The 25,219-nt window shown below is 43.3% G+C and overlaps 1 protein-coding gene across 1 annotated transcript in view; it reads left to right on the top strand.

Annotated features, from left to right (window-relative positions):
• Positions 1-689: 689 nt before the first annotated feature.
• Positions 690-25,219, top strand: part of FAT3 (FAT atypical cadherin 3) — a 405,538-nt gene continuing 381,008 nt past the window's right edge. Inside the window, exon 1 of the mRNA XM_027677451.1 lies at positions 690-774. The gene's annotated coding sequence lies outside the window, so the exon portion shown is untranslated. The remainder of the gene's footprint in view (positions 775-25,219) is intronic.

The raw sequence follows: 25,219 nt of genomic DNA, 5'->3' as shown, positions 1-25,219 counted from the left end.
GAGAACTTGGATATAAATTCACAAGTGCAGAAGGCACTAAATAAATTTCCTCCCTCCTAAAGCCAAAGAGAGGAGCTCTTTGGACAGGTGTAGCTTTCACAGCGGAGTGTCACAGACTATCAGAAACGTGCGGCTCAGTCGCCTAACTACGCTCAGAGGCACATTGCAACCGGGCTGGTACCCCGGAGCATGCCCCCGTGCTCAGACAGCGGCCACCCGGAGCTGGCCGCTCGGGAGTAGGCCGGGCGGGGTGCTGCCCAGAGAGGGGACCCAGCTCCCACCGCCCCCCGGCGCACTGGCGGGGCTCAGGGTGCAGGTGAAGCCGCGCCGACCCGGACAGGGACGGGGACGGTGAGCGCCCGACCGCCCGGCGGCAGGAGAGGAGCGGCGACCCCCGAGGGCCGCGCGGGAACACGGGGCGGCTCGGCGCTTCGCCGGCAGGGGATGACCTTGGGCGAGTCCCGTGGAGAACATACATTCCGGGAGCGCTTCCTCGACCTCCCCGAAGCCGGTGCCGGGCGGTGGGAGCCCCGCGGCAGGCGGGGCGGGGGCGGGCGGCGGCGGCGGCGCGGTCCCTCCCCGCGGGCGGGAGGCGGGCGCGGGCTGCACTCCCGGCAGGCTGCGCTGGGCTGGGCTGAGCTCGGCGCGGCGCCGGGCGGGGGTCGCCCCGCTCCGCTCCCTGCCTCTCTCCCGCCACAGCCCCGGCGGCGCCTAAGGCGGCATGGAGACCCGGCGCGGGAGGCCACGGGCCAGCGCTCGGAGCTGAGCCGGCCGGTGCGTACCCGCCTGGGGCCCGGGGAGGGGCGCCGAGGAGATGGCGGAGAAACTTTCCGCCGAGCAAACTCGGCGGTGCGCGGGGGCGCCGGGGGCTGCGGCCGCGACTCGGGGAAACTTCTGCCTCGGGAACTCCGCCGCGGCGCCGTCTCTCCACTGTTCCCGTGTCCCGCTCCTGTCCCCGCTCCGCTCCGTGTCAGCGGCCGGTCGCGCTCCCTCTTTGCCGTGCAAGGTGCAGCGGCGGGCGGATGCCCCCGCTGCGCTCTCCGTTTCGCACGGGGGTTTAGCTCGCAAGCAGGCAAGAGCTGGGTTTTCATGTTTGAAATTTTCCTCACTACCTTTTAAATTATTTTTTTTTGTTGTTGTTTGAAATTTGCAGCAGGGAGCGGGCGAGGGCAAGAGGGGGTGTGCGTGTCTGTCGCTGCTCTTCAGCTGCAGTTGCTCTTGGCTGAGCCTGGGGACTGGCTGCAGCTGCTTGGGATGGGGAGAGACTAATGTTACCGGGAGACCTGCCTGTTAGTATTTCGTTTTGTCTGTCTATCTCTTTGTTTTTTCCTCAATGTTTTTAGGAGGAAGGGTTCGCCTTGCCCTCCCTGTTCGCAGGCTCCAGCACCGGGGCGCTGTTTGGACCTGGGAGAGCGCCCTGTCCGGGGACAGCGGGGGCAGCAGCCATGTCCCCCCCCAGCCCCTGCCGGGCTTTGTTGGGGCTGGTCGCTCGGGGCTCCGCGGAACAGAGGCAGGAGGGTCCCCATCCCCACCGCGCTGTCAAGGGACTGCCCTCTGCGTCCCAAGGGCTCCCGAAACTCGGACGGTGTGTGTGTCTGTGAGTGTGTCTCCGTGTAAATATATGTGTGTGCAAGGCCAGGGGCATGCCCGGAGTGTGCATCCGTGGGAAGGGAACTTGCTCCGGCTGGGGATGGGTTAAACGTGGTTCTCCCAGCTCTAACTTCTATTAAAAGGAAGTAATCCAGCCTTCCCTGCCCACTTTTTGAACCCCGCTGGATTATTTGCAGGAGGAAAAGAAAGCCCCAAGGAACGCATCAGTGGGTGCCTTTTCCCTTTTTTTTTTTTTTTTTTTTTTTTGCCCGTGGGGGTTTTGTGCCTTTGCTTTGTCGTCGGGACGATTAAGCGTTGCCGAGTGTCCTTAGTCCCAGGTCCAATTAAAATAAATACAAGTAAAAGAGACATAAAGGCAAGTCAGCGCTGGCATCCCGGCAGAGGCACTAAAGCATCAAGTGTGGTTAAACGAAAGGGACTCAAGAAAATGAATGCTTCTCTTCGTACTCATTTGCTTTCCGTTTGCAGCGCTGTCAGACAGCTTAGCGAGGTGCATCGTTTGATCAGGATTCATGTATTCTTAACCAACCTCTGTCCAGCAGAAAGAAAGAGGGAAAGAAGGAGAGAAAGAAATAAGGAAAGAAAGAGTCCTCTGCACAGGCTTTTTAACTTATGTCTCATTTAGCAAATGCTTTGCTTTGTGAAATTTGGGTTGAGTTCTTAGCAAAGGAATTAAAAATCAGGAGAGGGTGAACTATGAGGAATGCAGAGTGGAGATGCTACACTATTTCCTAGTCACTGCCTGGAGTCAGTGCTTTCACTGAGGACTCATTCCTGGTCTGGAGCAGTTGTGGGGATGGTGTCAGCATTAGTTGGGAAAGCAGAACAAAGCAAAATAGCCTGGCTAGTTGCTGTCTTTTTTTTTTCCCTGCTTAAAAACAGAGGGCTTATCCTTCAGTTGAACAAAAATTTACTTTTGTTGCTTGGAGAGGACTTGATGGTGGATGCAAGGAGAGAAGGAATGATCCCTCCGGAGCCAGCTTGCCTTTGGAGAGTGCTGCTGAGAAAGAGCTTACAGGTGTGATCCTTGCATTCCAAAAACAGTGGAGTCTTGTTGAGAGAGCCAGGTAGGAGCCAGCATACTTCAGCGCTGTAAACTGGGGATATCCCTCTGTTTGATCCTTTGGTGGTGCTAGTGTTGTAGAAAATCAGCAGGTTGGCTGAACTTGCCTTGATGCAGCAAATAATACTTTTATTTATTTTTGTTCCTTTTTTTTATAAAGGTTGATTCTTAAAATAGAATTTGTTGGCATTGTAATGACTGTGCTCCATATCTGTGTGCCGATGGTATGCAGGATGATTCCTGAACTGTGTGATATGTTACTGTGTTGTTATCCTATATGCCGAACCGTGATGGGGCATAGCACTCCCATTTTCCTTAAGTGCTGGCTTGCTCTATTTCTGAGGCAAGGGTCTTCTGTTTCATTGTCATGGCTCCTACCATGTTGCACTATTGTGACCTGATATACTCTAGTTGATGGATTCTGTCAAATACAATGAAATAAGCAATTAGGAGAGAGTTAGGGTGTCTAGCCATTGCTTTTTAGGAGCAGTTTGTAGCTGCTGTTCCACTACAGATATATTTCTGTGCTGAGTTCTGAAATGTCCTCTGACACATGCCAACTGCAGTCATACTGCTTGTATTTATTGACAGGTTTTTCTGAGGGACAGAAAGTTGGTTAGGAAAAGGTTTGTTTTAGAGTGGTGTGCCAATATGAAACATCATGCTTCTGGATCCACGTTTGAATCCCTTATAGGGTCTTCAAGTGTCTTAAATTTCTTAACTCTTTGATGAGTATTTGGTTGCTTATGTGGAGGGTTTCATGACTTCTGCCTGCAGTTCATAACACAAAAGCTTTTGGCACTGTTAAGGCAGCCTTACTGTGCTGGCTGGAAGTCCCAAGGCAGAATGGGCAGGGACTCAAAATCACTGCAACAGAGGTGAAATCCTGGCTGTGCTGACTTCAGTGGGAGTTTTGCCATAGATGACAATGGGCCAAAACTTCAATCCAGAAGTAGTTCTTCCTTCTTGTTGGTAATCCTGCTGTATGCTCTAGGGAAGCTTTTGCTTTTCTGCTGCCACCCAGACTGTGTCTGTTAGGCAGAGAAGATAGAAGTCTCTTAGGATGTCATGCTGTGTCTTTCACAAGCAGAGTATTCCTGGGAAGGAAATCAGGGTAGATAGGAGTGGAAACAAAACCCCAAATGTAGACACTTGCTGATTGTCTCGTTGCTTGTGTCCTGAGTCATTCCCAGGAACACGGATCAAGAACTCTGAACTGAGCACAATTAGCTTCTTGAAACTGCAAGGAGGGATCTGTCAGTGGCTGTAGCCAGTGTGTCCCCCAGTCCCTGCTTCTGCATTTGCAAATTATCAGTTTAGTGACAGACATTAAATATGTGAAGCAACAGTACATTCATTAATTCAACCCTACTTAGCCTGTACACACTGAGTTTTCTATGTGTATGTGATCTAGTGAGCTATTCTCAGAGACACTTCATATATCCAGCATCCAGATGAATTTTGTGTTAAATGACAGTGACAAAATGGAAGTGTTTGATACCTTTTTTCCACAGCTTGGAAGGTATGTGATACTGAACGTCAGAACATGCATTTAATCAATGCTGATTGAAAGCTGGTCCAGGTCATGGCCATGTAATGAAACTGGTCTTTTCAACAGGAATGTGTTGCTCCAGTTTATTATATTCAGTGGAATAGAAGAGAGTTTGTTAATATATAACAAAAGCGTTGACTGGGAATGAGGTATTTGAATCTCTCTGATTTTTAAATTTTTTTTCTTTTTACAGTGGAAACACTTTGATCTCTGTAATTCCAGTGCAGACAGTTTTTCTTTGCAGTACATTCTTCTACCGTGCATTCACCCCAGACTTTTTGGTATTTTACTTGTGTACGATGACAAAAGAAATGAAAATATAAACTAATGTTAAACTAAGTAGCCTGTCTTGCATGTGCATTCTTATTCCTTACTTTAAGAGACTTAAATAAGGAGAATGTCTTAAACTGTTATAAATTACAGCTTATTAATATCTCTTATCTTGTTTGCTATGAGGATTTATGCATCTAAAACAGAATTCTCATTTTCTCATTTAATTGAGATAAGTGTGTAGGCCTCATTTTGTCCCAGTATAAAAGGTTATATATATTGTAACAGGCATCGTATTAGACCCTGAAGTCACATGAGTCATTAACATCTGGATGTGTATATCGGGACAAGTAAGTTTTGGGCACCGTTAGTACTGTCAGGATGCAAAAGATGGCAGTGCTGTGAAGAGAGATCTAAGCAAACCTTGCTGGGCTGTTGTTCAAACCACTACTTTGGGATCTGCATGAACTTCCAGCTTCTGGGTTTGCGGTTTGCTTTTTTTTTATATAGGTGCAATTCAGAGAATTGATGATAATCATTATTATATACTTTGCTCTGTATATTGTCTAAACCTTAAGTACTGTATTCTCTTCAGTGCTTGAACTCGAGGGCTGAGCTGGAGGCAGGACTTGCTGGGTGCTGGACTAGAATATGCATCCAGTGGGAGACACGCTATTCTTATCTTGCTTATTTTTCTTAACTTCATATGCAATGCTACAGGCTTGGGGCAGAGTGGCTGGAAATCTGCCTGGTGGAAAGGTCTACTTGTTGACAACAGCTGAACATGAACCAGCAGTGTGCCCAGGTGGCAAAGAAGGCCAGTGGCATCCTGGCTTGGATCAGCAATAGTGTGGCCAGCAGGACCAGGGCAGTGATTGTTCCCCTGTACTCAGCACTGGTGAGGCCACACCTTGAATCCTCTTTGGGGAAGAGTCTGGGGCACAAGTCTGATGAGAAGGGACTGACGATGCTGGGTTTATTTAGCCTGAAGAAAAAGAGGCTCAGGGGAGACCTTCTCATTCTCTACAACTACCTGGAAGGAGGTTGTAGCCAGGTGGGGGTTGATCTCTTCTACAAAGTAGAAAGCCATAGGACAAGAGGAAATGATGTCCAGTTATGCCAGTGGAGGTTTAGATTGGATACGAGGAAAAACTTCTTCATGAAAAGGGCTGTCAAGCATTGGAAGAGGCTGCCCAGGGTTGAGTCACCATCCCTGGACAGATTTAAGGGGCGTCTAGATGTGGCACTTGGGGACACGGTTTAGTGGTAACTCAGCAGTGCTGGGTTAATGCTTGGACTTGGTGATCTTAGAGGTCTTTTCCAAACTTAATGATTCTATGAAAACTACAAAATACAGGGTTATTTTGGGTGAAATTGGTGTTGCATGGGATTAGTAGCAAGGCTACCACTGATATAAAAATTTTCTGATTTCACTCTTTTTTTTTTCTTGAAAGAATCAAGAGCAGACCTTGAGTAGGGTTGCAGGGATGTAGAGAGATATAGCATTTTGTGTTGGAAAATTCTCCATTGTCTTATTGAGCTGTTGTTGTTTTTGCTGATGTTCTTGGTGTATGAGCCTGGCTACTATAATAATTATACATAAACTATGCCTGTACTGTCTGTCATCCACAGTAAATCAAAGACATGGACCCTGCAGGCACTTAGAGCAAGTTAACACAAATGAAAAACACCATTGGCTTTGCCTGGGAGAAAATATTTTATTTCTTTCTCCTAGATGATGACACTACTAATTGTATGGCTGTCAGTGCATGAGCATAACTTCTTTTGACATCAGTGAGTGTTGCCTTGATCATTACATGTTTGCCAGCACAGTGGAGTCTCTGCTGCAAGGGTTCAGTGGTGCTGTCCCTCTGCCCCTGCAGAGTCCACTGCTCCATCCTTTGGCTGTGGAGGTGGTCAGAGAGATGTGGCAAAATGTGGGGTGGCTCCTCTGGACTGAGATCCTTCCTCCTTTTTTACTATCTAAGCAGATTTCTCCCTGCTTTTGAAAAGCACCCCTGATTTTTAGAATAATTTTTAAATGGGTTTAGCAGCCCATCCTGAGATGTGCTGGGCTTTCCAGGCAGGTAGCCATCAACAGGCTGAGTTAGGCCACTTCTGTCTTCAGTGGAGCTGGTGGCGCGGTTTAATGCTGACTGTAGTAAGAGTTGGTTTTAGGCCATTCAGAGCTCTTGAAATCCTGCCCTGCAGCATTTCCAGCTTCTTAGCTTGGTCCTGTAGAGCATCTGGGGAGGGGGAAATAGTTTTGATGACTTCCTGTAGTGCTGGTGAGAAATGATCTGTCACCAGCTCTCAAAATGCAGAACACAACTTGTCTCTGCTTGCACTGTGCAAACCAGCCATAAATAATGTTTCTTCCATGTCTTTGCAGACTTCAAAGATTATTCCAACTGTTGCAGGAAGCCTAGTGAGAAAAGGTAGCTGCAAGTTTAATTGTAGCTTCAGGACTTTAGCTCAATCAAAATCTAAACAATCTGATAAAAATTACAGACACTTCAATGTTGTTAAAGGTTAAAAGCGAGCCCTCTTCAGAACAACTATTAATGCTTTACATCTTAAAATAAAGGAGCTTATTAATATTTCTAAATAACATTGAACATACATTTTTGCCTTTGAACCGTCTGAGCACTTCGCATGATAGTACAGATTATATTTGATGATAAGTGCATATAATGACAGCATAAATGTCAGTTTTGCTATCAGATATGTTGCATTGATATCTTTTTAATATTAAAGATGATTATGTCCCACAGTGCTTAAACAAATCATGGCACCCAGAGTCATAAGAGGATGCCTTTGTGTTTTGCCACAGGGTGAAATTCTTTGTTGAGTCTTCATATTTCGTGGAATCCTAGAATGGTTTGTATTGGAAGGGACCTTAAAGATCAGCTAGTTTCAACCCCACACTATGGGCAGGGACACTTTCCACTAGATCAGGTTGCTCAAAACCCATCATCCAGTCTGGCCTTGGAACACTTCCAGGGATGGGGCATCCACAGCTTCTCTGACTAACCTGTTACAGTGCCTCACCACCCTCACAGTAAAGAATTTCTTCCTAGTATCTAATCTAAACCTACCCTCTTTCAGTTTTAATCCATTACCCCTTGTTCTATCACTACACTGTAAAAACTCTCTCTGCAGCTTTTTTTTAAGCTCCCTTAGGTACTGGAAGATGCTAGAAGTCTCCCCAGAGCATTCTCTTGTCCAGGATGAACAGCCCAAATTCTCTCAGCCTGTCTTCGTAGGAGAGGTGTTCCTGTCCTCTGATCATCTTCCTGGCCCTCCTGTGGACTCACTCCAACAGGTCAATGCCTTTCATATGCTGAGGATCACAGAGCTGGAAGCAGTAGTCCAGGTGGGGTCTCATGTGAGCAGAATAGAGGGGCAGAATCACTTCCCTCACCCTGCTGGCCACGCTTCTTTTTGTGAAGTCCAGGATATAGTTGGCTTTCCGGGCTGCCAGCACACATTTCTGGCTTAAATTTGGTTTTTCATCCACCAACACCCCCAAGTTCTCCTCATGGCTGCTCTCAGTCAATTCTCAGTCTGTGTGTGCTTGGGTTTGCTCTGACTCATGTGCAGGACCTTGCACTTGGTCTTGTTGAACTTGATGATGTTTGCACAGGCCCACCTCTCAAGGGTGTCCAGGTCCGTCTGGATGACATCCCTTCCCTCCAGTGTGTCAACCACACCACACAGCTTAGTGTCATTGACAAAGTTGCTGAGGGTGCCCTCAATCCCACTGTCCACATTGCTGACAAAGATGTTAATGCTGGTCCCAAAACTGACCCCTGAGCAATGCCACTCCTTACTAGTCTCCACTTGGGCATCGAGCTGTTAACTACAACTCTTGGAGTGTGACCAGCCAGATAGTTCCTTATTCATCAAGTGGTCCATCCAACAAATCCATGTCTCTTCAGCTTAGAGATAAGGACGTTACGTGGGACTGTGTCAAATGCTTTGCACAAGTCCAGGTAGATGATTTCTGTTGCTCTTTCCTCATCCACCAACGCTGTGTCCCCAGAGTGGAACGGCACCAGATTTGTCAGGTATCATTTGCCCTTGGTTAAGCCAGATATGTTGGACAGTGGCTCAGCCACTTCCTTTGGCCAGTTCCCTCAGGACCTGCAGATGCAGTTCATCGGGTCCCATGGATTTGTGCAACTTCAGGTTCCTTAGATGTTATTGAACATCATGTTCTCCTGAGTGAGTGGTTATTCCTTCTCCCAGTCCCTGACTTTGCCTTTTATGACTTGGGCGGTGTGACTGGAGCACTTCGCAGTGAAGACTGAGGCAAAAAAGTAAAATGTACCTCAGCCATTTCAATATCCTGGGTAATCAGGTCTTCTGTTTCCTTCTGGAGAGGGCTCAAATTTTCCCCAATCTTCCTTCTATCACTGGCTTACCTGTAGAAGCTTTTCTTGTTGCCCTTTGAGTCTCTGGCCAGATTTAATTCTATCAGTTCTCTGCTTTCCTAACTTGCTCCCTGGCTGTTCAGACAATCTCTCTGTATTCCTTCCAAGCTGCCTGTCCTTGCTGCCACCCTCTGTAAGCTTCCTTTTTGTGTTGTAGTTTGTCCAGGAGCTCTTGTTCATCCATGCATCCATATTTAAATAATTATTTAATAATTTTGAGATCTACATGTTTGGAATGGGTTTGGTTAGGTCGTTTGGGGTTTTTTTTGAAAGCTGGTGTTTGAAATTCTTTCATTCGTATTCTGTAAGTGACAATTAGATAATGACAGCTTGTGGCTGCAGTCAGGTTAGTGAAGTTGCTGCTTGCATGTCTGCATCTTTGTGGTGAGCTTGCATGTGAGGCAGAGTTGCCAGCTTGTGTTGGGATGACCTAGCTTTATGGATTTTTCACTGGAGTGCAATGCAATGATGGATACACTGGTAGTCAATAAACTCAGAGCTGAGATTTTACATAGACATTTTTTCCAGAGGCTTCCTTTGATATCTTTTAGTCAAAATTCAGACACCACTATTCACCATTAGGATTTTGAAGGAAGCATAATTGTTGATTTCCTTTAGAGAAGACCAGCCTTTTTTTTTTTGTTCTTGCACTTCGTAAGAAAAAAAAAAAGACAACATTTTCTATTTCTGCTTTGCCCTTGATAGTGGGTGTCCATATTATTGTAGTGGTCCATAACTAGAAAAACACTGTACTACCCAGAAGGAAATGTTCCTTTGGCAGAGAAGCTAGAGGATTGGGTGGAACAACAGTAGCAGTAATTATTACTATTGTTATTTTAAGCTGGAGGTTTTCATTCAGGGCCAGGATGCAAATAGTGAAAAGGCAGCTGTTGCTTTCCAGTAGCCAAAAGTCTTCCATGTTGTCAGATACTGAATAGCTGGAGGGTGACATGAGGGTGGTATCGTGATGGTAAAACCTTCTGGCACTTTTGCCACTTGCCTGGACCACGAAGGCTGGATAATTATGTGAGTTTTCATGGAGCAGGCTGGTTTTAAGTCTTACTATTGACTTTCTGTGGATGAACACAGTTCTCTCGAAATGAGGTGTGAGCTTTGGATCACCTTGGATGCATTGGACAAGGCTTTACCAGCTTGCCTTGCTGCCCTGTTCAGGCTGCTGGCTCGCTTCCCTCAGCTTTGCACGGCAGCATCTGTTTGGGAGGTTCTTTACCCAGCATGGTTTGTGCAGGGAATATGTAAAGATGCCCACAGGGCTCCTTTGGTGGGTTTACTGCATTAGTAAAAAGCATTGTGATTCAGATCTTTAGAACTATAAACAAATTTTTTGTGTGCTTTTGCAGCCATATCGTGAGGTCAGGAGTAAATGGTGAGGTACATATGCTGCTGCCGGGGCTTTGGGAATTGACCCTTGCCAGTATGTGATGTGTCTTTGGGTGAATTTACACGGTGAGGTTTAGCTGGACTCATGCTGAGTCCTGGTCCTCTGAGTTTTCACAGTGCATGCTGGAGCTCTGCATTGGAGCAAACCAGCAAATCATGCTGACAGAGAGAGCCTGAAGGGCCCTGCTGGAAATGAAACCCATGGTGATTCCCTCTGGATTATCATGCTATAGGAAAAAGACCTGCATACCATGTTAAAGCAGCAAGATGCAGAGCTTTCTCTCTTTCTTTCTCTCTGCCTCCTCAGCTGTTTCCAGAAGCTGCATTCTGAAACATCCTTCCAAGAGCTGTTTCCTTCTGTTCGTAGTGGTTTAGTGACAGCTAAAATGATTCTTTAACAAATATCAGTTGATCTACAGCTGACTTTTTCACATGTAGATGGTGAGTGTGGAAAGTCTGAGGAGAAAGTGAAAGGGAAGAGAAAGAGGATTTCAAGTTGAGTAAGGAGTGAGTAGAATGTACTTCCATGTCTGGGCATCGGTTAATGACTGTTGATTAGCAAAGGATGGGGAAAAGAAACAGTGGGAAGGGGCAGTTTTCTGATGGTGGTGACTGAATAAAGGAATATGGAAGATTTGGGGTCCTGTACTATGCTAGGTACCTGACTGGGGAATGGGGAGAGGGAGGAAGATGATAGGGAACTTCAGCTGTATTTGCCCTTACTTGAAATGGTTTCGTTGGTTTTTTTTTTAAGCTGTCTTAAATATGTAAGATTTCCATCTTGGCTAAAACAGCATAGCTAAAGTCTTTTTTTGGCGTTCTTAGATTGACAAGCCTAAAATGTGCTTTCAGACTTAGTTTTTTCATTAGCTAACTTTCTGCAAGCGGAAAGTATGTCTGGACATAAATTCTGAGCGACAGTGATGTACAAAGGATCTGGCTGAGACTGAACCAAATTTGACTCTTTTATCAAAATTTTGGTAATTTTGAGAATGCTTTATCCCTTATGCTATTGGTTCATTGTTTTGTATATAAAAATTAAGGTGATGGTAATAATAATAAAAGCTATTTTTCTACCTATTCCCAGAAACTTTGAATAAAGCATTATTGTGATAGGCAGACGAGCTAAAGGAGTGTTACTGAAGAAATTCACATCACTTCTCTCACTAACTCTTCTGAGAGATTTCCTTCTGGCTTCACAATTTCTGTGATGCACAAGTTCTTCTTAACCCAAGCTTTCATAAAATGAATTCCATCACTCCTTCAAATGTAACAGTCTATTGCAGTTGGCTTGCAGTTTATGCCCTGCAAGGGATTCATCTGCCCGGTGGACTGGCCTGGCTCACATCCGCAGTAAGAGGGTCTTGGCAAAAGGAGGGAATTAGAAGCATCCTGCAGTGTTCTCTTGTGCATAAAATTTGCCTTTCTCACTTTTGTTGCTCTTCATCTACTGCATGTTCTTCTCCCAGTACCCAGCCGCAGTGAGACATCCTCAGTCTGTGTACCAACGTGAAACAGAGCTTAGCCTTTTACATCAAAAGTAATTTGTCTCCTGATTGATGTGTTGCTGTAGCTGTAGGAGCATCATTTTTCATTTGGGTAGTCCTGTTGGGTATGTCAACCCTGCATCTTGAGGGTTGGTCTCATGTTGCCATTAGGACCAAAACTCCAGCCAGAGGTCAAGCCCTCCACTGAGCTTGTTAATCCAAGTGCCCATGGTGGTCGCTGGTGCTCCCAGGCAGCTGGGAGTTTGTACAGCAGCTGCGTGCAGAAGGCAGGCTGGGCAAGGAGCTTGTCATGGCCACAGAGCATGCTGTCCTTGTGGCCACTCTTGCAGATGCCCTTCAGAGGTTATATGGAAATATGCACTGACTTTAACAGGAATCATTAAGCAGAAATTATGTAGGCCATTATCCTGTGTGGAGTGGGAGTTCTTGTGCAGTGTGTGTGTACGTTGAGGATTGTGGCTGTTATTGTGGTACATCCTTACCGTGTGATGCTCTTACATGTTTTAAAGTTCATAATAAGATTGGCCACCTTCAGGGTGCACTTTATGCATGGGCTATCTTTACTGTACTGACGGCATAACTGTATTTGTTCCTGAAGGTCAGCAGAAGTCCTGGTTTCTGCTGTCCTCTTGGTTAAGTAGTTCTTGGCATTTGTGGAGCCATTTTCAATCCATCGCAGTGAAACTGAGATTAGAATCTGATTTTTTGGATTTCAGACAAAAAGAATAGTGACTTCTCGTGAATGTTCATATCCCTGCCAGTAGAGGCTGGATGACTTAATCTCTGCATATATCAACATGTTGATCAAGTTTCACAGCAAAGTATCCAGGGCTAACTCTAACAAATATTTAAAAATGTAAGCCTGGGCTGTAATTTAAAACCTTTCTTGGTTATACAGTTCTGAGTGTAATGGGAGTGACAGCTCAGGGCTGGATTTTAGGATAGCTTTATCTGCAGTAATATTCAGCTCTAGGTCTGTCAAAACAGCCTTCTAAAGCCAGAGCTGCCTGTGGCATGGCATTCAATCAAATATGCCTTAATAAAATCAGTGCGAGTTTCCCCATCCAAAGGAAAAATGAAGTGTTTGAGAATATCTCCTTTTCAGATACCTGTTAGGAGGTCCCAGGGCTGAGATCCTGTGAAAATGACAAAGTTACATTAATTCTTGATGTATTTGCTGAGAGAGATGGGGCTGATTGATTTGCTCTTTCCTTCCTTGTCTTTGGGCGATGCAAGGAGCATGAGGCTGAAGCCCATCTCATGGGTGGAGATGGGAGCAGAACCCTTTGCAAAGTGATTACTCAGGGGCTGTTTGTAGAGCAGGATTTTAAAACCCACTGGCATGCAGAGCTGCATGCCATGCCTTGCAAATGGAGGTACTTCAACCTGCTTATTCCAGCAGGTCAACCCCAGGTGCAGCTGACAGGGATCAGGTGGTTTTTGAGACCTAATGCAGAAATGCCATAGACTGAACTCGTCCCATCTTTGCCATTGCCAGCCAGAGCACTTCACTTGTAGTAATGTTATTTTATCATGAGCCAAACAAAACCACAGAATTAAGCTAAAACCACACCAGATTATGGGTTTTAAAGCTATCAGTCTATCTATTAGTTTTAAAGAAAAACCTTTTTCTAGCTTACTTTCCTGTACTGATTCTTTTTTAGCTCTTAACGTCTCTTCCATGGCCATTCAGGAGTTGATTTTGACACTAGGTCACTGGGACAACAACAGGAATGAGGTGTGGGGGGTTTGCTGCCATTTACAAAATCAATAACTCTTTTCTCCCTAAGAGTTTGGACCCTGAGTTGGAGCAGACTTCATAGCTGGCTGTATTGTGAACGTATAAATCTTTGGCATCTTCTATGATATCTAGACTTTCAAATCTTACCTGCGATATTCACTTAATAGTTACAGGATGAAAAAGTAAGTCTGCAGACCAACAGTTCCTCCAAAAAAACCATTTTACCATTCCTTGTTCATGTGCCAGGGTTCTTCCCCGTGAAGCGAAAAGTGGAAATCCTGAAACTCTGACAAGTGTGGGAATATTTCCCAAATTCAATTGGAGAGAGATGTTATTGCCTATCACCTTCAGGTCTTGTATTGCACAAGTCTGAAAAATCTCTAGGAGTCGAGTTTTCCATCCAGGTATTAGCTTGTCTCATCCCCAGCAGTAAGTCCCAAAGCTGTATCTCCTAGGAAGGGATGAGTACCGAGCCCTCACGCTCCATTTAAATGGACGGACCGGTGCTCCACTGCAGTGGCACTGCACAGACACAGGATCCTGATTTGTTCTGGTGATAGCTTTCTTTAAGGAGTTCCCAGAAAATATTTAGTATATCTTGGTATTTAGTGTGTGGGTGTTTCATAAGATGAACCTTTAGAAGGAGGGAGCTTATGGAGCAGTTTGATAGGAATGGCTGATAATGAGTCAAAATGCTGCTAAGCAGCCCTGAGCTGCTGCTATCTGGTATGGTCCTGCTGGTTGTCACAGCCAGCTCCTTCTGGAGGCTTGGTTTTACCAAGGTACTGTAGACACAGCTTCAGCCCATAAACATGTAGTGTTTCACTGATAAATATCAAAAAGCTTCATGAGTTAGGATTCTTTCTCACTCCCATTTTAGAAATTAAGAAATCAAGGCAGAGGCAAGTTGAATTGACTTGCTCCATGGCCACATAAAGGTTAGGAGTTGAGTGAGATACAGGATCCAGCTATCCTCAGATTTTTGATGAGCAGCAGACCATGCTCAGCAACTCTGCCCGAGAGGGAGAAGACACAATGAGGAGTTTCCTTTAAGTGGGAGCTATTTACTTACTATACAATACAGCTGGTGCAGCCAGGAGGAGACCAGTCCTGAGATGGGTTCAGTGCAGTTGCAGCCCCCTAAGCTCCATTTGTGGTGGGTATAGCTCTCTTCTCCATTTTGCCATAGGCTGGCTGATAGGCCTCTTCCTTCCACTGAAACCCTTATCTAATGTGCTCACTGGTTTTGTCTAGGAACAGAACAGCACAGAGATGGGTGTAAGATGTTCTGGATCCACATTCTTCTGCTGCTACCATTTTCTTTTATATTAATCCACCTTGGCTGAAACCAAGAATCACCTGCATTTTCTCTGAAAAATGAAGCTTTGTGATTTCAGCCTTTGGGGCTCTCCTTCCTCTTGTAATTTCGTTTAATTTGCGCTGTCTTGGACTGTCCTTGAGCAGAATGTGCATTTATGTATATAGAGGGGAATACCCAAGGGAAGAGAGCAACAAAGAAGAAAGCTGCCTTGCTGCTCCTGAGTCCCTCCTGCAGCGCAAGCCCTGGCTACATCCTTGACTGTGCATTGCATAAGCTTTGCCCAGCACTGCAGTGCTAACAAAGTGAGTCACGTTGGTTACGGCGCTGTGCAAGTTGATTTAACTTAACGTTTACGTCCTGCTCTTCCCTTTCCTATAAGAGACAATTAATAAGTGGTATTTCTCTAGAGAAAATTGATCCAGATTTTAACGTAGTCAAACATCACCCCTGACCTTTCACAGAGATGCAGTTTGTCCAAGTCCGGGGAACTGATGCATGACCCCGAAGAAGACGGTCTCCTGAGCTCCTTATCATCATCATAGCTAGAGATAAAGGAATTGCATGTATGAAAGGTCACCCTAGCTTAGTAACAGAGGCCCCCTCTATGGTTAATGATAAAGCACTTCCAAGTGGGTTTCCCTTCCCGTGTATCTGGCAAGGCAGTTGGGGTGGGTGATTCATGCTGCTTACATTGATTAGTGGCAGTGGAGTTGACTAATTTAGATTTGATTCATAACTTTCAGCTGGCTGAATCAGATGAGAAAAATTCCTCACTTACCATCTTGGGTGAGTTTAGTGACCTCCGGTAGTGCCACCACACTAGTGTCTGTTAGAAAACAATATTGGTGGAAGAAAAGAATAAAGAAAGATATTTTTTTTTTACTTAAATAAGAGTGTCACTGCTAGGTTTCTCTTAATTTGAAGACCCAGGATGGTTAGCAATTGCTAATGTGTTTTCTTGAGATGTCTACTATTGAGAGCATGTGCACATTGTGTTCTGTGAAAGTTTAGGATGAAAGTCCTTGACAAAGGTAAGCGTGTTTAACTTACAGATACCCTGTAGCTGAGAAGCAGCAATTAGAAAGGAAACAATAGCAGAAATTAAAAGAGGAAGAAAATTCTATTAATTCCTGTCTTTTTGGTAGCAGGTAGATCAGTGAGCTGAGAAGGACCCTAAACAGACTTGCGGTTCTCACCCAGGGAGGTTGGAACAAAGATGGTGAAGCAGAGGTGGCAATTTAATCACAGATTGGTTGCTTAAAGCAAAGAGTACTGGATACACAGTCAAAATTGCAGAAAGCATCTTTTATTCTTATTTTGGAAATAAACATAAAGCTGGTGTCAGTCCTGCATTCCTGTGCAAAGAACCCATTGTCCTTTGGGTTTTATGGATGGAGGGACTAAAGCAGATTGATTGAGGCCATGCAAGATTATTCTGTTGCACATGTGATTGCTGACCTTGGTGCGAGGCACTGTCTCTGTGTGTGTCCCATGCAGGGCAAACCGTGCCACTGTGTGGGTGGCAGTAGGACTGTGGAACCCCCCCTGCACAGAGCTGCGGTCACGGGGTGTGCGGCAGAAATTGTGCCCCAATTCAGGATGCGCAGAAAGCCATTTGCGTGATAAGCAAGTGACGACATGAATTCCCTCTCCTCAGTGAGCACGAGGGTAAGAGTCCAATTATTTTGCACATAATGAGGAGGTCACTGAAAGAGGGACTGGAGTTTGGCAAGGCAAAATGGGAGCGTTCTCTTGCTTCCATTTTGCACTGGGAAGCCTCATTATTTAGTTACATGACTGTGGATAAAGTTGTGGCTCTTGAGATTTGAAGTCCTGGGAAGGCGTCAGTGATCATCATGGTATGTCTGGGGATCACATAAGGTAGAAGAGGAAAGAGGTTATTGGGGGTGTAACTGTATAACATAGGTTTTTTGGAAACATCCTAGGGATAATGAAAAAGTAATTAATGGGGCAGAATATGGACATGTCAATACAAAAAAGAATCAAGTCCTGGGGCAGAATATGGACATGTCAATACAAAATAGAATCAAGTCTATTCGTATTAACCATTATTTATTTTAGATTTTTTAAGGAAGGAAATTTTCAGACCGATCTTTATGCAAACTAATGTTTATTAAATGAGGGATTCAAATAATGACATGTCAGTCTAGGCAACTGTAAAAATCTGGAAGAACTGTACTGTTACTGCAAGGGTTGGGATGCTGGTGCAATGAGAGCAATGGGTGGGATAGGCATTGGTACTGGTGAGCCAGGAGTGCTCTGGGGCTGACTGGTGATTACAAAGCTGCAGGAGGAGACTTGTCAGCAATGTGGGAAGCCCAGTCTGCTGTCTCAGTGGAAAATATGGTGAGAAATCCCAAATGAACCACTGTTCTGAAAATGCTTTGGAATCTCTAAATTTTTACTTATGTTTGGTTGGTTACTTTGGCAGGAAAGGACTTTCACCCAAATGGAATTGTTTAGGAACATTTTTAAAATCAAGAGTGTACTTCTCCCGTTTTCCAGTCTTCCAGAATTTTTTTCAATTGTTTAGGTGACAAAGTGGAAAAGAGATAACAAGAGATGGTTGTTGCACACTGAAACCTGCTAGTTATTCTCCATACAGTTTAAAAATCTTCTATAAACTTGAATGAGATGCTTTAATAAAAAGTGTGTGCATGCACAGAATTAACAAGCATCCTCATCTAGTATTTCTCTTTTTATTTTTGTATAAATTTACTTAACGCACATAGAGACAGCGAGCAGTGTACCTGTTTAGTTATCATATTAATGAAGCTCTAGGTTGAAAGAAGATGAAGTTATAAAAATGAAGTGCTTCATGGCATTGATTTCTCTAGATGCTAACAAGGCAGAATTTGAGTGGAGATGACAACAAAGTAATGTCTCTGTGGGCTAAATTGCCAAATTAAAGAAAATGTAAATAAATTAACTGAGTCATCCTGTTACTTTGCAGGCTAAGGAAGTTACACAAACAATTTCTAGAGTCTTCTAGAGGTTTGTAAAACTAGTGATGCAGTACTAAAGGTGTATGACATATTAAAATAATTTCTTGCTGTATTACAGGTTTATATTTTGGAGTGGGGAGTTTTTGAGAAGAAATAATGCTTCATTTAATACACAGCTATATGGCAGAATCAGTTGCAGGAGTAATGAAAGTCACTCCACCAAATGACTGGGACTAAAAGACAAGTCCAGTTTTTTTTAAGGTATCAGATAAATCCATAGGAGTGTTAGGATACATTAATCAAAGTTATAAATTAAAGAAATTATCAGTCATGTATGTGGCTCTGTTGCCTCCACAGGGACGTGGTGGCAGTCTATCTCTTCCACAGGATCTTGTTCCTGCAGCCCGTCCTACAAGGAATTTTAGAACTACGTCATTGTACAACTTTCTCTCAAAATAAAATTGATATATTTTCATATTTATGCGTCTTGGTGGCTTTGTTAGTGACTACAGTGAATTTACAATAAAAAGGATATGCCTTTTTCTTCTCGCCCCTGCACCCATCTTCATTTCTGCTTTGTGTTCAGCCTGGGGTAGTAGCATCCAACTGGAAACATCCCTCATCTCACATGGCACGAGAATCAATGCTTTGGCTTGGATTTTATTTGGATGCAGTATGCAGTACAAGTATTTCTTATGCAAGTCCAGGTTGCATTTAGGCTGAAAAAGAGCTCCAAAATATGTTTTGGTTGTTTTTTTCTGTCTTGATTTTTGTATTGTAAAGGTATCACCCATAATTCTTGACCTTATTCAGTCATCTTTGAAATGAATTTTTCAAGAATTTTTTTTTAAAGACATTGAAGGTTTTTCTCTTTGTTTTCCCTCTTTTATAGAAGTGAAAACTATCAGGTCATATCTACCTTTTAGAATTTTCTGATTGGATTTGCTTTAGTTGGATTTTCTGATTCATTGATTTGCTTATTTCTGATGTATTTATTTGGATTTTCATATTTTTTGATTTTTTTTTAATTTGGTTTTATGTTGGTATATCTAGTCTAAGTTTGTAGGTGGCAGGGAGTTAACTTTTGGGTCTCCTTTTTTTTTTCTGTTTCTATGTTGGCCTCAGATTGATACCATTTTTTTATTACTTTCTGGAAATAGAAATGCAAAGAGATAATATACCTATGGAGAAGTAATATCTATCTGTAAGGAGGCGAGTAAAAAAAATATATATCCTGCAGAAATAGAATATATATTAGTTTACATTTCTTTCTGTATTTTCAACTTTAAGAAGTGATAGGGTGAGCTGCTGTTGCAAGCTTCTGGTTAATCTGATGTTTTTAAGGTCTGCTTTCCATTGCAGTCAGGGAGACTTGTTCCACATTCAAGATGCTAATTCTTGACGCACAGGATATTTTCCTTCTCATTAAAATGTATTTATTTATTTTGCAGTGAGAATAGCTAGCTTAAGATGCTTCTTTTGATCTTTGGTAATGTCACAGACTGAGTAAGACTGCTAGCATAAAGTAATGTTTATCTCATTTCACTTTTACATCCACTGTTAATTAGACCTGAATAATATAACCCCACTGGAAAAACTGATTTAGTTTGTTGAGTCTCAATATGATGTCCAGTAAGATGCAGGTAAGTGCTTGGAAAATTGTTCCCTGTCTGTAACTGGAAGGCTTCTTCATATGTTTCTGTGATTTTATTTGCATTTATTGGATTTTAGGCCTTTTAAGAGATAGGGGGAAGGGGGGAAAAGTATAGCAAGAAGTACAAAGTTTCAGCAAAAACAATTTTTTTTGAGCTTGAATTTGTAATATCACGTTTCTAGGGCAACAGCTTCTTGTAATGCAGATCAACAGCTGAAATACTTCTAGCAGCTGGAGAGTGAAGTTAGCAGGACCCACGATTGGTTCTGCAGCTGATACTGGGAGCTTTGTGGCTGGTGGGAATTGTCCTGCAGCTCCCCTTTTAGCTGTTGTCCTTTTGGGGAGCAGCAAGAAGCACTGAGTGATGCCAGAGTTATCCTCAAGAGAGGTTGTAATTTCGGATGCTGCAAGATCAGGGGGTGAATAAAATCAGATTTCCTATAGCTCTGAGGAAAAGTTCTGAGATGAGGGAGGAGGTGACAAAGTGAGCTTTCTCCAAGCAACTTGGATTGCAGAGGAATGTGAAACTTCACAGTTTTCTCCCATCTTGCTCTTGAAAGTTTACACAAGAAATAGATAGGAGTGGGAGACAGTTTTCTGACATAAATCCCAGATTATTCATCCCCAGAAATTGAGATGGTGACAAGAAACTGGGTACTGAGCAGAGAGTTACCCAAGAATTTTGTTGACTGAGTTAAATCCTCCAGCAAGCAGGTGTTGGGTAAATGTTTTGATTCCTTGCAGTGTATATTTGCATATTTGAAACTTTCTGGTACTTATGACTCATTTTAGTTTGTGAAAATCTTAAAAAGAGCAAACCAACAAGGTCCTTAATTTTTATGAGATTGCCATGTAGGGACCTCAAGATGTTCATGCCCCGAGCTGGGCTCCTCGGAACGCAGGCACAGCTTGTCCTACCACCATCTTGAGTGTGATGTACCTGCAGGTCCTAACCATTGGGATCTTATGGATAGCTATAGTCACACCACACCTCAGACTATGTGAAGTGTCTTTAACCCCCACTGTCTGATCGCCTCCAACCCTGAATCTGTTTTCTTCTAACACATCTGCTGGGCCCGTCTTGCCCTCCCCAGCATAACTTGTATCCTGCTTCTTTACCAGGGTGGCTAGGTGTGGGTGTTACAGGTCAGGCTGTAGTAGCAAGCAGCTCTGGCCCTTCAGACCGGTTCCGTGAAGTATTTTGAAGGTCTACTGGAAAGTGAGGCTTCGTAGTGGTATTTTGTCCATACAGGTTTATTTTCTTCATGCAAATATGCAGGGGGGGAGGGGGAGGAGGAGAAAACATACTGAGAGAGTAACACTTGACGCCTTGAAGCGTTTTTCTTGATAAAAAAGCTTTTCCTGTAAATTTTTCAATTTTGTCAGTTCTCGTTTGCTGGGATCATGAAGGATGATAATATAGTCTGTGTAAACTTCTTTGGTGTATTTTTGTCTGGTACATTAATAGCTTCCTTAGTATGTGAGGAAAAGCAAGTCTCAACTTACTAGTTGCTGATCAGAATGTGGAAGTGGTATTTTTTTTCCTAAAAACTGTAACTCAAGGTTATGCACGTGCAAAAATAGCTTTAGGGTACAACAAATATTTTCTTCAGCAGGTCTAGCTCATTTTATTGACATATTGTTTTGTAAACTGCGGGTGACTTGTATTGTTCTCAACCAAAATAACTTGCATCAATCAACATAAGAGTGTAATTAATTTACATATTTTCATTGTGGAAATGATCCAGACTTTTTGTTACTCTACAATGCTAGACTTGAGAGAGGAAAACTGTAATAACATTTTGAGTTTGTAGTTTGTTTTTAAGTTATTCTTCATTTCTGATTGTGCTGGAGAAAGTGTTGTGACCTTCTTAAATTTGTGCTTGGCATAACATTGAATGAAAATAAAGACAGACTTATGAGTGATATTGTATTTTGTGACTGTGTGTCATGCATCAGTACAGCCTTAATGAGATGAGGAGAGTGCGGCTATTGTGTGCCGTAGCAAAATGTAGTCCAATACACTTGTTAAGAACAAATGCAAGAATTAACTATTTCCTTTCTGTATGAGAATCTGAGGCCAGCAGAAGATACTATGGCAGATACAGAGTCTGATGAATTTTTTGGAGGTATGCATGGCAACTCTCTGCATGCCAAAACCAAATGAAAATGCGTAGAGTATTGTCTTTGAATAGGCAAGGGCTGACTGCTGTTTGTATGAGGCACCAGAAGGTCTCAAAACCACCTGAACTTCTCTAGTCCATCGGTGAATTGTAGTTAAAGCACCAGTTTCTAAATGATGAAATGCAGGGAGCGGAGTGGTTATCACTGTGGGTGGATTTGACAGGAGGTGGCTTTTGGGGGAGTGTGAACTTGTGTCTCCAAATGTGTAGTGTGAGGCCTCTTCCTCTCCTTCTCTTCACCCTGACTATACTGTATGTTTGATTATTAATAGCTGCTTTTTTTTTTTACCTCCATAGGGTGATGGGGCAGTGATGTAGGCTGCTCAAAGCCTCCATGCAAAAAGATGCCGCACACAGGCAAATCCTGTTACCCATATCATCCTTAAGAACAAATTCTTATAATTTTAAACCTGAGACAATGTAATGCAAAAGAGTCCTTCCTCATTTTACATTATGTATTCTATGTTACAGTGCTTGGTGTCTTATAAGCATATTATACGTCGTCACATTGACCTTAATTCCTCACTTTTAAGCACCATCTGAGGGGATATCACTGGAGGTGAGAAAGCTTCTCAGGGAAATGGGACACCAGTAAAATTTGTCTGACATGAACTAAGGATATCTTTTGGGAAAAAGCAAACAAACTAAACAGTTTTGTTTCTTGCTGTTTTTATTCTTTAAACAAGATTCCTGATGTTTCATTTCAGGAACTGCCTGTGAACAGAAGACTTTTAGGCCTCTCTTTCTAGTGTCTTTCTTATGGTGAATGTTGCATCACCAGTTCTGCAAGAGAGATGGTTGCTGTGATTAAGCTATTGCTGCTGGGGAGATGAGGGCTGGAATCAGATTTTCTGGCTTCGAGTTCTAGTCCTGAGATGAGGTGCTTGTGCTGACCAAACATAAGTAGCATCTCTGTGACCACTGCTGAGAAGCAGCAGGTTGACCCAGCTCACTGGTTCCCTAACTTCAGAGTATGTGCTGCCTCCTGCTTGCTTGTAATCCTGGGTCTCACTCCTCCTGTGCCCACACAGAAAACCCCTGCTTCCATGCAGTGATGTTTTTAAGCTGGATGTGCTGGTGATGGCTTGGTGCCCATATTCTGCTTTCACTCAAGCAGGTAACCCTCCCACTTCCAACAGAGTACCAATAAGCTCTCCAGAGCTTTCCTGCATTTTTCCCCAGATACATAGAAGAGTGGATGAATTTCCTGATTTGCTGGCAAAAAATTGGAGAAATGCTTGATCCAGCAATGAAAAAGTCCTTGTGGCTATTCACTCAGGGACATGAAAGGCAAAGGAAGCCACAAAAGATGATATAGACATAGGGCAGTGTGACTGTTGGCAAATTGGCAGGACTGGGTTAGTCCCAGGAACTCTTATCTGTGCTAACTCTTCTGGGAAGTGTCCAGCTGACTGGAGAAATGCAGTTAGTCTTTCAGTAACTTGCAAATATTGAAATCTGACTTCATACCACTCCAAATGTGTTCTGCTTTTCTTCCTTTCCACAAAACCAGAAGTGTCAGGGTACTGCAATTCAGATTTCTTTTTTGACTCAAGCACATTTTCTCATCCTGCTTACTTTGAATCAAGTGGTGCCGGGGCTTGAACTTGGGCTATCCTCGTCCCAGGTTAGTACATTTGTCTTTTCTCTGTGCTTAATTGATGTGGTCTGTGAGAAAAAGAGATTTAGTGAGCTAATCTAGTGAAAGCCTGTTCTCAGAGCTTCATTTTTAATCTCTTCCTAGAAAACAAGTGATGGGTGCAGTAGATGGTGCCAAACACAGGGACCCAAACAGTGCACCCATGCTGGCAGAGACCATGTTCTCCCATCCTTGCTTTTTGTAATTACTTTATGGAGTATGAAAATTCATGAGCATTTTATTTTCCTTTGGGTTAAGGAATTATCTGATCAGCTGTCTATCACTCTGACAGTGTCTGGATGCTGACAGTGTCTGGATGCAGTCTGTATTCCACTTCTATCTCAACTCCTTTTAAAAGCTCCTGACTAGTATCCATTGTCCTGGCAGCATCCATGGGCTCTTTTTGGAGTGCACGCAAATGACTGAGGCCCAAAGCCAACTGGTGCAATGCTCACTGAGCATTGCAATGCTTAAATAGGCATGAAGGCTAGAGTTGTGTTGCCTAAACAAAGAGATCTGCTCCCATGTTAGGAGCTTTAGGGTAGCACATTGTTGTTGGTTCAGAAGTGCATGTATCCCTCAGCTTCCAAGATGCATCTAAAATCACAGAATCACAGAATATTCTGAGTTGGAAGGCCACCTACATACCATCATACCTTAGTGCTTGGGCAGCTGAAAGTCTTGTAGGCTTCTGCTAATTAAGTGATAGGATGAAAAGCAGTCTGTATTTTAATGCAGTGTGGTACTCCACAGTTTTTTATTCTTTCCTGACAAAACAGAAATGTATTTGATTCTGATCTGTTATGTTTGTTCAGTATAACATAGAATCATGGAATGGCTTAGCTTGGAAAGGACCTTAAAGATCATCTAGTTCCAAACCTCCTGTCATGGGCAGGCACTCCTTCCACTAGACTAGGGTGCTCAGAGTCCCATCCAATTTGGCCTTGAACACTTCAGGGATTCACAACTTCTCTGAGCAACCTATCTAATATTAGCAATATCCATTGCTAAGGAAGTTGGAATATTTTTTTAGGAAGTGCAGTAAAGATGAGTTGAAAGGTACCAGTGTATTAAAACAAATTCACTGTGGTAAATCCTATTGGAATGTGCTTGGATCTAATTCTTTAGCAGGATAGGGGTTTGGCATTATACAGGAGTTAGGTGTGCATTGACAGCTTCCACTATTTTAATTTGCTTTACTGTCATGTCTTGCAAACTTATCTCTACTGGCATGCTATCTGGTGCATTTAAAAACTGGATAGTGTTAAAATAAATTGTAGCAAAGGGAAGATGGAAAAGTAAATGAAAGGAGCTCAAACACTAAATGAAAGAAGAAATGCAAATTTCCTTAGGTTTGGGTTGGCGTTTTTTTTGGTTTGAGTTTTTTTTCCTTTTTAAAAATTATTTAAAAATTATCTACCTTAATCTAGCACTGTAGTAGGCAGTTCGCATCTGGCCTTATGAGAACACATTCCTCTAAACAGGTAGAATAGGCAAATAATACAAATAGTGACGTGGATTCTCTGATTGTCTGGGATACCCAACTTGGGTGAAGCTAAGCCTAAATTTTTTTTGGTTTTGCTTTTTTTTTTGAGCTGCACCAAACTCCTGCAGCTCACAGGATCTACCTGATTTCACCCTTCTTGAATGGGAATGTGTATTCTTCCAAATGCCGTTTTAAAACATTTGCAAGCAAGACTATGGTTCTTTCCTGAGATCTAGACTTTTTTTACGGAAAACTCCATAAAAGAGTTTGGCGAAATAAACACTTGAAGAGAAGTACAAAGATCAGTGTTTACAGAGCCATTGTGCTGTCTACTCTTCTATATGGATCCGAATCATGGGTCATCTATCGCTACCACCTGCAGCTCCTA

This window comes from Neopelma chrysocephalum, unplaced genomic scaffold (assembly GCF_003984885.1).
Source record: "Neopelma chrysocephalum unplaced genomic scaffold, ASM398488v2 Primary Assembly neopelma1_43, whole genome shotgun sequence".
NCBI lineage: Eukaryota > Metazoa > Chordata > Aves > Passeriformes > Pipridae > Neopelma > Neopelma chrysocephalum.
Note: the sequence above shows the minus strand (reverse complement) of the source record. Positions and strands in the feature narration are given on the sequence as shown.